Consider the following 12,787-nt stretch of genomic DNA (forward strand, 5'->3'; position numbering starts at 1 on the left):
GGAGCTCATAAATAAATTCCTTGCCCTTCCTCTTCCGAACAAAGTCTTCTGAGACACAGTGATCCCAAACTATCTCTCCAGAAATACAGAAATATCCCATGAAACTGAATAACCAACCAGGTTTAGACTGTGGCCAGTGTGATAATGCATCATCTTGTATTTGCTCCCATCCTTCACCACCTCACTTCACTTTCTACCTCACCCTCAATGATCTGGAATTCACCCATTCACCCATCCAAATAAAATATTAGCAGCTGAGCTTTGTTTTGGCTTTGTATTTTTGAGAACTCAGGCTAAGATATTCATAAAAATAAGTAGAAGAGAATGAAAGGAGTTCTCTTATAGCAATTTCACTCAATACTTTAAACTCCTTGCTAGATATTGGACAAAATAACACAGTAATATACCACCTAAACTCAGTTTCAACAATTATTGGTGGACATTTCAAATAAGCTTTCATTCAATGCTTTTGAAAGCAAAGAATTAGTTGCCAACTTTTTTACACTGTGTTATCAGCCATTGGAATATCCACTCTCCAAACACCTACACCAGTATTTCAAATTATTCCTTTGCCTGACCTAAAAGTTTATAAATCCAAGGGCAATGCCCCAAGCAATACATCATGGTAAGATCTGAATGTTTAAGAGGTTTAACTTTCTTTTGTAAATTGAGAAAAAGGAATCTGGGAGAAAGTGAGACTTTTCTCATATCCACCCAAGTCACTGACTAAGCAGCTGTTTCTTCCCATCCCCCTCAGCCCCTCCTTGGGCATCTGCTAGCTTCATGATTGTCAGACCTTGAATCTTTAAACTACCCTTATCTTTGATAGTGCTGACCTCACTCGAGGGCTGACATGGGAAAGCTCATCTTTTCCCTTATGGTCTAATTTCTTAATTCCCTTCAACCACAACATGAGGTTTTGCATAACAAGTTTTAGGTACTGAGAACCTATAAGCAACCAGACAAATTGCAAAGCAATTTGATAAGCAGAAGATAAAAACTTAAAACTTCAGTGCTACCACCATCCTAAGAAGACGCAAATTTAAAAAGGCATAAAGGATATGAACAGACACTTCTCAAAAGAAGACATTTATGCAGCCAAAAGACACATGAAAAAATGCTCATCACCACTGGCCATCAGAGAAATGCAAATCAAAGCCACAATGAGATACCATCTCACACCAGTCAGAATGGCGATCATTAAAAAGTCAGGAAACAACAGGTGCTGGAGAGGATGTGGAGAAATAGGAACACTTTTACACTGTTGGTGGGACTGTAAACTAGTTCAACCATTGTGGAAGTCAGTGTGGTGATTCCTCAGGGATCTAGAACTAGAAATACCATTTGACCCAGCCATCCCATTACTGGGTATATACTCAAAGGACTATAAATCATGCTGCTATAAAGACACATGCACACGTATGTTTATTGCGGCACTATTTACAATATCAAAGACTTGGAACCAACCCAAATATCCAACAATGATAGACTGGATTAAGAAAATGTGGCACATATACACCATGGAATACTATGCAGCCATAAAAAATGATGAGTTCATGTCCTTTGTAGGGACATGGATGAAATTGGAAATCATCATTCTCAGTAAACTATTGCAAGGACAAAAAACCAAACACCGCATGTTCTCACTCATAGATGGGAATTGAACAATGAGAACACGTGGACACAGGAAGGGGAACATCACACTCTGGGGACTGTTGTGGGGTTGGGGGAGGGGGGAGGGATAGCATTAGGAGATATACCTAATGCTAAATGACGAGTTAATGGGTGCAGCACACCAGCATGGCACATGTATACATATGTAACTAACCTGCACATTGTGCACATGAACCCTAAAACTTAAAGTATAGTAATAAAAAATAAAAAATAAAATAAATAATAGAACTTTCCACAGCTGCTGTAGTAGACACACTCATAATCCTGTCTCAAGAATCAACCTCCTCTCCTCCTCTCTGAAACATATCCACTCTTCATTTTTTTCCAGTGCACATCGCCATCCGTTGCTGCACTTGGAAAATTCAATCTTCTACTCAGAGGAGACAGCCATGTTTTAGCATGCGTTCTCTCTCCCCAGGGGGCATTCTAAAGCAAAAATAGTGTTCAACCCTACCTTTCCTTAAGCCTAAGTTAATTAATTGAGAACAACATCATGAAAAGCTTCAGCTAAACAGTCCAAGTAGGCTTTCTTACCCCAAGTCTAGCACCATTCAAGATCTCTCTGCCACAGATGTTTATATTTATCCTCACTCTTCTTATAGCCTTGTGGCAGGTAAGTGTTGAACAAAGTATGTGCAAGAACACACACACACAAGGGACCCATATCTCCTAAAGAAAAAAAACGCTATTGTCAGAAACAGTCCAGCCTAAATCCATATTAAAATAGTATTTCTATTAAGGTAAGGATCAGCTGCATGTAACTGAAAATGCAAAGAAGTGGCTTGAATAAAATAGAGATGGATTTCTGGAGGTAGCTGTCCTGAACTGTTATAGTTAGGACCCAGGCTCTTTCTAATTCTCCATTCCAACTCCCCAAGATCTGCCCTTCATCTTCATAGTAACAAGATAGCTGCTTATGCTTCAGCCATCACATCCAAGATCCTAGCCACAGGATAAAGGCCTTCCCTTTGCAAAGAGGTATCTGAGAAATTTCACATTACACTTCCACTTATATGACACTGGCCAAAATTTTCACGGAGTTCCCTGCCCATAAAAAGAAATCATGTTTTACATAATTAAATGAATTATTATATCAATATTTGAGGCCCCTTCATAAAAATGGAACCCATCACAATGCCTTGCTCAAAGCAAGAGAGTAGTACCTGATGGCCACTTTAAGTTACAACTAAGACTCACGGAAGCATTAATTTTTTAAAAAATTTTGATCCAAGTTAAATTCTAATGTTAGTCACCTTTATCTCATTGACATTTACAATCTGAAAGGAGACAATATAAAGATTCATTATGGGCAGGGCACAGTGGCTCACGCCTATAACCCCAGCACTTTGGGAGGCCGAGGCAGGCGTAGGTCAGGAGTTCAAGACCAGCCTGGCCAACATGGTGAAATCCAGTCTCTACTAAAAATACAAAAATTAGCTGGTCATGGTGGCAGGTGCCTGTAATCCCAGCTACTCAGGAGGCTGAGGCAGGAGAATCACTTGAACCCAGGAGGTGGAGCTTGCAGTGAGCCAAGATCGCGCCACTGCACTCCAGCCTGGGTGAAAGAGCAAAACTCCATCTCAAAAAAAAAATAAAAATAAAATAAAATAAAGATTCATTATGTTCTTTTGCAAAGAATAGCTTCAGAGAGAAGGTGGGGGTGGAGAAGTTCATTTAAGGTTTACTCACATCTTGCCACCTCTTACTTTTGCTTATCCTTAAAGTGTACATGTAGAATGAGCAGCACTTTTTTTTCCACATTATATGGAACGCATTGCCAAGGGTTAACACCCAAATAAGAAAATAGTTATCAGGAAGATTGCAGACTGCTATGGATGGAAGTGGGAGAAAAGAGAAGTTTTAACAATGCAATAATGAGTCAATGACTTTGCAAAATGAGAGATGTTTTCAATCATCAAACTGGAAGTTTTCTACTTCCCATCAAAAGCAAAAATTATCTATATAACCCCTCCTACTGATAAATCACAGAAAATAAGGTGAGAAATTCTTTTCAGGCCTGAGTAATCTACATCAGGCATGTTTTAAGAAGCTCACTGATGCAGTGTTCAGCATTTCAGTGTTGCATAGATCTGCGCAGTAGCAAATTGGGAAATTCAGAAATAAAGTTAACAAACTTTCTATAGTTAAAATGTATGTTTTCAACAAATAAATATGGAGTTTCTGAGAATTTTGTGTCCATTTCAACCCAGAAGTGAGTTAAATTTGGACCAGCATGAAAAGAAAGAAGGTGACTGGCAGATGATTGGAAACCCATTAAAAATAAGAGAAAACTCAGGAAGAATTAGAATGCAGATACTTCTCTTAAACAAATGAAATAAAGTATGATTTATTTAGCGGGAAAAGATGAAAATTAATTTTAAAATAATATTATATCACCTTATATATTATTTTTACTTTATTGTGTGCAAATGAGTTTGTAAGACAAGATTTAAAATATTGTATGTAACCCATATTTCTCCAGGTCACACAGATCTGGCAAGTATAAACTGGTTCATATAAACAGCACAGTAGTGAAAAGAATAGTCTGTGGACAAGAAGGCTATCTGACCAACAAAACAGAATAGAGTCCAAAACAAACTTACACTTATAAGGTTATCTGATTTATGACAAAAGTGACACTGCAGTGCTATGGGGAAAAGATGGGCCTTTCAATAAATGGTACTGGACCAATTGAATATTCATATGGAAAAAAAATGTACCTTTACTCTCAGCTTTACACCATGCATCCATATCAGGTCCAGATAGATCACAGATAAAAATGTAAAAAGTAAACAGAAGAAAACACCTTCATGACCTTGGGGTAGTCAGAGACTTCTGAAAGAGACTGCAAAAAGTGCTAGCCATAAAAAAAAAAAAATAGATAAACTGAACTGTGTTAAAGTTTCAGTACATTTCCACTCTTCATAGAATCTTCATAGTGCACCATAAGAAAATGAAAGACAATCCAAAGAAGGGGAGAACATATTCACAATACATATCCAACAAAGGATTCACATCCACAATTTATAGGTAACTCTTGCACAGTGGTAATAAGAAGAGATAACACAATAGGAAAAAGAACAAAAGACTAGATCAGAATCTTCACAAAAGAGACTATAGAATCACGAAAAAACATATGAAAATGTACAGGGAAAAGAAAATTAAAATCAACTACAACATGATATCTACTGTTCCACATCCACCAAAATGTCTATAGTGAAAAAGAAAATACCAAGCGCTGACAAGAATGTGAAACAACCATTGCTTCCACACACTGCGGGTGGGAGAGTAAATTGGTTCAACCACTTTGGAAAACTGGTTGCCAGCACCTACTGAAGATGAACATAAACATATCTGTGCTTTGTATGACACAGCAATTCCACTCCTAGGTAAATGCCCAACAGAAATGTATAATACATTTACCAAAAGGTATACAGTAGGATATTCATAGCAGTACTATCATCAATGTCCAAACCTGGAAACTACCCAAATGCCCACCAATGGTATAATGAACAGAGTGTATTCAAACAAGAAAACACTATAGCAACAGGAGTGAACCAACTAAAACAGTATGGATGTCATTGCAACATGCAAGAGCATGAGTGATTTTCAGTGTTGAATAAAAGAAGCCAGACATAGAGGAGAATATTGTAAAATTCCATTTATATGAAGTACAAAAACTGTCAAACTACTTTATGCAATTACAAGTCAAGAGAGCAGTTGCCCTTATCAGGGATGGTGATTAGAAAGGGGCATGAGAGGGCTCCCAGGATGCTGGTAATGATCTGTTTCTTCATCTAGGTGTTGATTACAAATGGTATTGAGTTTATGAAAGTGTATCAACCTGTACACGTAGGACATGTATACTTTTCTATATGTATATCACTCACTAATAAAGAATTTCTTTAAAAGAGCACATTATGGTCTTAGATAGCCTGAGTTCACACTTGCTAGCTGTGTGATTCTCAGCAAATTACTTAATCTTAGAATTTCATGCTGGTAAAATGGGAATAAAAGTAGTGCCTACTTCACAGAACTGTAGAGAAGATTAAAACTCCACCATAATGTAATAGATAGGGTCCCCAAAGTTCAACTGGGCATATAAATATAAGTCATGTTTAAAGGGTACTCAAATGATAGGGCCAGCCTGTGCAACTAGCTGGCTGCAAATACTAGGAGTCCAGCTATGAAACTCAAATCCACCTCTATCCTAGCTACAGTTGTTAGCACTTGATGGCAAATGTCTTCTCTGGTTTCTATATTAACAGATAATTCTGAGTTCTACCTATAACCAAGATTTCCAAGACAAAGAGTTAACTGGTACCCAATTTGTCATTTGTGGAGAAACTAGGCTGGAAGAGTACTTGGGTCTCTGCCTTCCGGCTTCCTGAGCCAAGGTTGTCTTCCATTTCCTAACCTAGCATTAGCCTCTCCTCCACTTTCCCTCTTTCCCTGAAGAGGAAAAGAACTTTGCCTACCCTTATTTGAGAACACAGGCTAGCCAGAAGACAGGAGAGAAATATCAACCCCTAATATGTTAGTTGGCATTTTGGCAAATGGGAAGTTATAAAACACATAGGTCACTTGGGTGAATGACAAGCACTCAATAAAGCAGTAGCCATTTTCCCCCATCTGATTGTTGACTCACCCACCTTACAAGACCTCCAACCCTTCTCAAGGTCTTTCCCAGCTATTTCCTGTAGTTCCCAGAAGGTATGCGGGATTTGCTGTCATGTGCTGGCTCTCATCACCCCCTGAAACACAGGACTAGGAAACACAGGAGCATCTCTGTCTTCCAGAGTCCTCAAAATACCACAGCCAGGCTGTCTTCCATACGCAAGAAAGGAGAATGCCTCTCTTCCTCTTCTGGATTTTAAAAGGGAACCAAAGGAATCCTGCCCTGAAAAACACTGCCTTACAGAGCTTCTTGTTGGGGAAGGGAGCCTCTAAAATCTTGGGTTATTTGGGGGAACTTGTTGTTTTATGATATTTTCTTCCTTTGTATGTATAATAGAATCACTCTGTCACACAAGAGGCCATGGGGACTGGACTACCACACTGTATGGCTCTCAGCCCCTCCTCTCAGGCCACTGACACCTTGTTATTGGGCTCATCCTGACTGTTCCTTTCCTTACAATGACCTCAGTTCCCACTGCAAGCACTCCTGGCAAGCTTACCACTCTAGCCCATTAGAAAAACCAAGATATGCCTGATTCCCAAGAATAAACACTCTTGTGCTCAACGAGGAACTCCCCCCAAAACATTTCATTATACACTACTGGCTTTATAAAAGTGAGAGCTTAAAGAACATTTCATACATCTCTAAAGATGGATGTCTTAACCACGTGGATCCAATGGACAAATTGGATGAAGATTCTGGAGCCCAGAATAGGCTGCAGCACTCAGCAAATTTATGGCAATGGACATGACAAGGCCCATCTTCCAGATGCATGACACATTTTCACAGAATCCACACAACTCCCAGGCACCTACCATAACGCCACTCCCTCTCTCATCCTCAAGAAAACATGTTAGAATGTGTGCAAGTATAAATGATGTTCAATTGCACACATAACCTTGACTGTCCTCTAACCTACAAAAGCAGTAAAACATTCACAAGTGCTAGTTTCTACCCACCACACCACCAGACCTTTTGGTCCTATGATCCTGTGGACCGCCACCTGAACAAGACTCAATTCATTAAGATTCATCAACTTACAAAGAAAAGCATCCAAATCAAACTAACTTGGAAAGAAAAGGGAATTTGTCTGAGGTATATGAGAAAATCTTGTAGGACACAGGAAGGGTGGGGTAAAGCTGAGCCTCAGAGACAACTTGAAAGCTGCCTGGGCTCTTGCTGTCTTTGTTTTTCAGGTCTTCTTCCATCTCTCTGGGAGACTAGCTTCCTCCACATTGTAGAAAACACAGCCACCCAAGCTCCTGTGGCTCTCACAGCCAGAGAGGGGCTCCCCTTGGTGACCACCACATGAAAATTCACAGAAGTGCAATGACTGGCAGCATTTCTTTCAGATGCCTACACCCAAAACCAATCAGCAAGGGCCACAGGGCCTGGGTTCCAGGGACAGACACCTTGCAAACCAGGGCCCATCCAGAGAAGCGGAAATCATTGATATATCTATTACAAAGATACATTTCCTTCTGGATGTAGCATAGGTTCTATTCTGATTACGGTAGTTACTGAATGCAGGGGGCGAAACTGACAGAATTAGCCACAAAAGAAGCCAAAATCAGAGCCTAAGAAGGAGAGACCAATAAATGGTTTTCTCAGTTAAAAATAGCCAGACGTTAAGTTTAAATCGGAGTTGGATTGAATATCACAGCAGTCTGAAAGTGAGTGAAAGGAAGTTGTTTGTGACAGTCTGATGGCTCCCCATGATAAGGCACTGATCCCCATCTTTAATAATAACCAATAATAAGCACACTGCACGACTCTCTTCTATTTCTAATATTATGGGTAAAATTGTGCAGGCCGAATCAAATGCAATTACTGCTTAAGGTGGAATGGATGAAAACCCACAGCTCCTACACATTAAAAAGATTCAGTGGGTGAAAGACCTAAAGAAGAAAGATGTAATAATGTTTTTTATGATTATTACTTTCATTGTTATTATTTTGGTTTGGGTTATTATAATTATTATTATGATAATTACTTTTTTATTGATACTTCTCCTTATGTTTATCTTGAGACGGAAACAATAACTGCCCAGCTCTCCTTGTAAAAGTGCCAAGGGAGTAGTTGGAAGTAATGATGAAAAAGTCTTTTTCTTTTGTATTAGTCCTGCTATAAAAGGGGTGGTTACTCTTTCTATAAAGGTAGCCCATGTCGCATAAAATAAAGTCATATTTCTTCCAAAGCTGTTCATTCAAATCTGGAAGTAACTTCTTCTTCCTTATGAAATGGCATACTTGAGTGAGTATCTGTCAAACGTTCTGAACCGGCCTTTCTCATACAATATGTGGAGTTGATAAAGAGGGCATGGCTCAAGTCTTTATGTCTGGGTCTCATTTTCTCCTATGTTCCAGGGCACCATTGACTCAGTTGATTAAGTAAGAGCTCACATCACTGGGTCTCCTGTGATCAGTATTTTTCGGGAGCAGAACAGGGATTAATTGATCTTTTGTCTCTGAATAATACTATTTGATGGAAATTTAATAGAAACTGGTAGATTTTAATATTACCAGGAAGCCATGGAGAACTTGACATTTTAATTTGTTTCTGAATCATTCATATAGCAGAAAAGCCAGGAATATACATATGTTAATAAGCTTTCTGACAGAGCAATGAAGGGGAGAAGGGAAAAAAGAACTGCAGGAATTATTTATCCTTAGGAGGCTCAGCAAGAAACAAGCTTGAGCTGTGTGGAGAGTTTTTTTTTTTTCAGTCATATTTGCCAGCTGGGAATAAATAAGCATATGACTCTGAGGGATTATTCCACTAAGATCCTAAATTTAAGGCTATGCATACCCACAAGATATTAGGGGACTTAGCGAAGTTCCTTGATTCCTTCTCCCTTCCCCAGCTAGGGTGTCAGCTGCTATCTGCACAGGACTATACAGTGGATGATGTTAGAGCTTAGTCCTCCTGCATCCTCATCAACTCACACCCATCTTCTGTAGCATTTTTTTCCTCCTTAGATCTCAAGAATTTCTCAATGCCCAGCACCTCCAGTCAAGAAGGAAGTCACCCTCTCTTTAACGCGGTAGTGCCTGAATGTGTTACCTCTGAAGCATGTGTGCTCTCAATGGGAGAAGATTGTGTTTAATTATCAAAATTGACATAGTAATGGATTCTTCTGCATGGTTTCTGCCTAACATCTGACAAGTTCTACCACATAGGACACTGTATCCACAAACCTGCCATAGAGTGTACTGTTTAGAAAATGCTAGCTTTTATCTGAATTTTTAATAAAAAAGAAATAGATTTTTCCTAAAATCCCTTTTATTCAGAACATACATATGAGCCCTCCTTAAGTAACCTTCATAATTCACTTATTAGAAAGATTTGCTTTACAATTCTTGAGTGAGAGTTAACAGGGTTCATTCAAATGAGGATTTAATTTTTGAAAAATTAGTGTACACACAACTTTCCAAGAAAAAACTCTCATGTATATAGAGAGGTTTGACAAACATGCATGCAAGCCCCCAGCTGTTAAACAGAAATAGATGAAAAATGGACAATTAGGCCACCTCCGTTTAAGATGCTTCCATCACAAAAACTAACAAACCATTGATGTCATCTCTGGCTTTATGAGGTCTTTACATCTGGGACAGCCTTTGCAGATTGTAATTAATCATCATACATCACCAAACGCCACTGACTACCTAGAAGATGAGCCCTCTGCAACCCTCATGATTTTCCACATTTGCTTATCTGCAGATTCGTTTGTCCTTCAGAGGACGGCACGGGAGAGTGAGTCTGTATGTCAAGTTACTTTCCCTTCAATTTTGCCTTTTTGTTTGAATTTACATTAGCCAAACATGGTAGGCTGAAAAATGCTACCCGCTCCCAACAAAATGTTCACATCCTAATCCCCAGACCCTGTGACTATGTTCTCTCATATGGCAAAATGATTTTGCAGATGTGTTTAAGTTAAGGATCTTGACATGGAGCAATTGTCCTCGATCATCCAGATGGGCCCACAGGATCCTTACACACAAAAGGCAGAGGGAGATGCTGAAGAGGAGACGGTGATGTGATGACAGCAGCAGAGGGATGCACTTTGAAGACAGACGAAGGGGCCACTAGAAGCTGAAAAGGGCAAGGGAATGGATTATCCCCTCAGAGCTTCCAAAAGGAACCAGCCCTGCCAAAACCTTGACTTTAGCCCAGTAAAACTGACTTGAGACCTCTGATCTCCAGAACTGTTAAGGAATAAATCTGTATTGTTTTAAGCCACTAAATTTGCAGTAATTTATTGTGGAAGACAGTGTGGTGATTCCTCAAAGACCTAGAACCAGAAATACCATTTGACCCAGCAATCCCATTACTAGGTATATACCCAAAGGAATATGAATCATTCTATTATAAAGATACATGCATGTATATGCTTGCTACAGCGTGATTCACAATAGCAAAGACATGGAATCAACATAAATGCCCACCAATGATAGACTGGATAAAGAAAATGTGGTACATATACACCATGGAATACTATGCAGCCATAAAAAGGAATAAGATCATTTCCTTTGCAAGGACATGGATGGAGCTGGAAGCCATTATCTTCAGCAAACTAACACAGGAACAGAAAACCAAACACTGCATGTTCTTATTTATAAGTGGAAGCTGAACAATGAGAATCCATGGACACAGAAAGGGGAAACACACACACTGTTGCCTGTCGGGGAGTTCAGGGGGAGGGAGAGCATCAAGAAGCATAGCTAATGGATGCTGGGCTTAATACCTAGGTGATGGGTTGATAAGTACAGCAAACCACCATGGTACCGTTTACCTATGTAACAAACCTGCATGTCCTGCACGTGTATCCCAGAACTTACAAATTAAATTAAATTAAATTAAATTAAATTAAATTAAAAATAAATAAATAAAATAAAACCAAAAAAGAAAATGTATTAGAATCAATGAGAAAATTGCTACTTTCACAATTGAAAAAATAAAATTTATTACAAAAAAAATTGTGGTAATTTTTTACAGCAGTGGAAGGAAACGAATATGACAGGCTTGAATATTTTAGTATCTCATAAACATAAACATACAAATACCCTCAAAATTAGAGAACATCTTTAACCTCTAGTGATCTATTTATTTGGGAAGCTTACAAATAACACTGGCACTCAGGATAAAAATGTAAGCAACTCATCTCACAGTTACATGGGTTATTGGTCAAAAAGTATTTACTGAATACCTAGTATGGGAAAGGCATTGTACTGGGAGAGACAATGGAAGGAGGTGCAGGTTGAGCATCTCTAATGAGAAATTCTCCAAAACCCAGAACTTTTTCAACACTCATATGATGCCACAAGTGGAAAATTCCACACCTGACCTCATATCACAGGTAACAGTCAAAACACCATCAAAACTTTGTTTCATGCACAAGTTACTTAAAATATTACAAAAACTACCATCAGGCTATATGCATAAGGTCTATATATAAAACATAAATGTTTAGACCTGGGTCCCATCCCCAAGATATCTCATTATGCCTATGCAAATATTCCAAAATCTGGAAAAATCTGAAATCTAAAACACTTCTGGTCCCAAGCTTTCAGATGAGGGATACTCAACCTGCACACTGCCCTTGAGGAACTCTTTTTAAACAGTAGGAAAGCAAAACAAGTACAAAATTAAATAACCTTGAGCACTGTATCTTAATCACTTGTAAATCTCCAAGCTATTTTCTGGCAAATAGTAGGTGCTACATATTTTCTATTGGGCAATATGAATTTAGTTCCTGCAATGTAAAACAATAGTGCAGGAGTCATGAAACAGACTGTGATTAACTGTAAAATTGTTGTTATTTTAATTAATAGCACAGAGAGGGAGAAAATGAAGGAGGGAAGGGGAAAGGAGTATGGTATATACTTATGAATATACATATATGTATACTATACTTATATTTAATATATTTATATGTACATATTTTATATGACATATATATCATGTATGTGGTATTCAAGGAAAAATTTGCAAAAATATATAAGTCATATCATGTAACTTCTCTGTTCAAAACCTTCTCATGACATCCCATCAAATTCAAGAGTAAAAGCCCAAGTCCCTGCCGTGGCTTTAAGGCCCTTCCATGATCACCATCACCCATGTCTCATCTTACCACCTACTACTTTCTCCCTTGCTTACTTCATGCTAACCATATATGTCCCATTGAAGTTGCTGCCTCAGGGCCATTGTATTTCCTGCTCTCAATATTCTCCCCCTCCAAAAATATATTCAAATGGCTTGCTCCAACCTGCCCTTTAGGTCTTTGTGCAAATGTTATATTTTGAGTGAAAATTTTTCTGGCCACCTCTTTTAAAATGACAACCCTCCCCTCCCAAAACCTCTTTTTCTCTCTTTTTATGCTTTATTTTTCCCCACAGAACTTTCCTCATAGAATTTGCCCTATAGTTTGTTTGGTTG

The sequence above is a fragment of the Pongo pygmaeus genome, chromosome 10 (assembly GCF_028885625.2).
Source record: "Pongo pygmaeus isolate AG05252 chromosome 10, NHGRI_mPonPyg2-v2.0_pri, whole genome shotgun sequence".
In the NCBI taxonomy this organism is placed as follows: domain Eukaryota; kingdom Metazoa; phylum Chordata; class Mammalia; order Primates; family Hominidae; genus Pongo; species Pongo pygmaeus.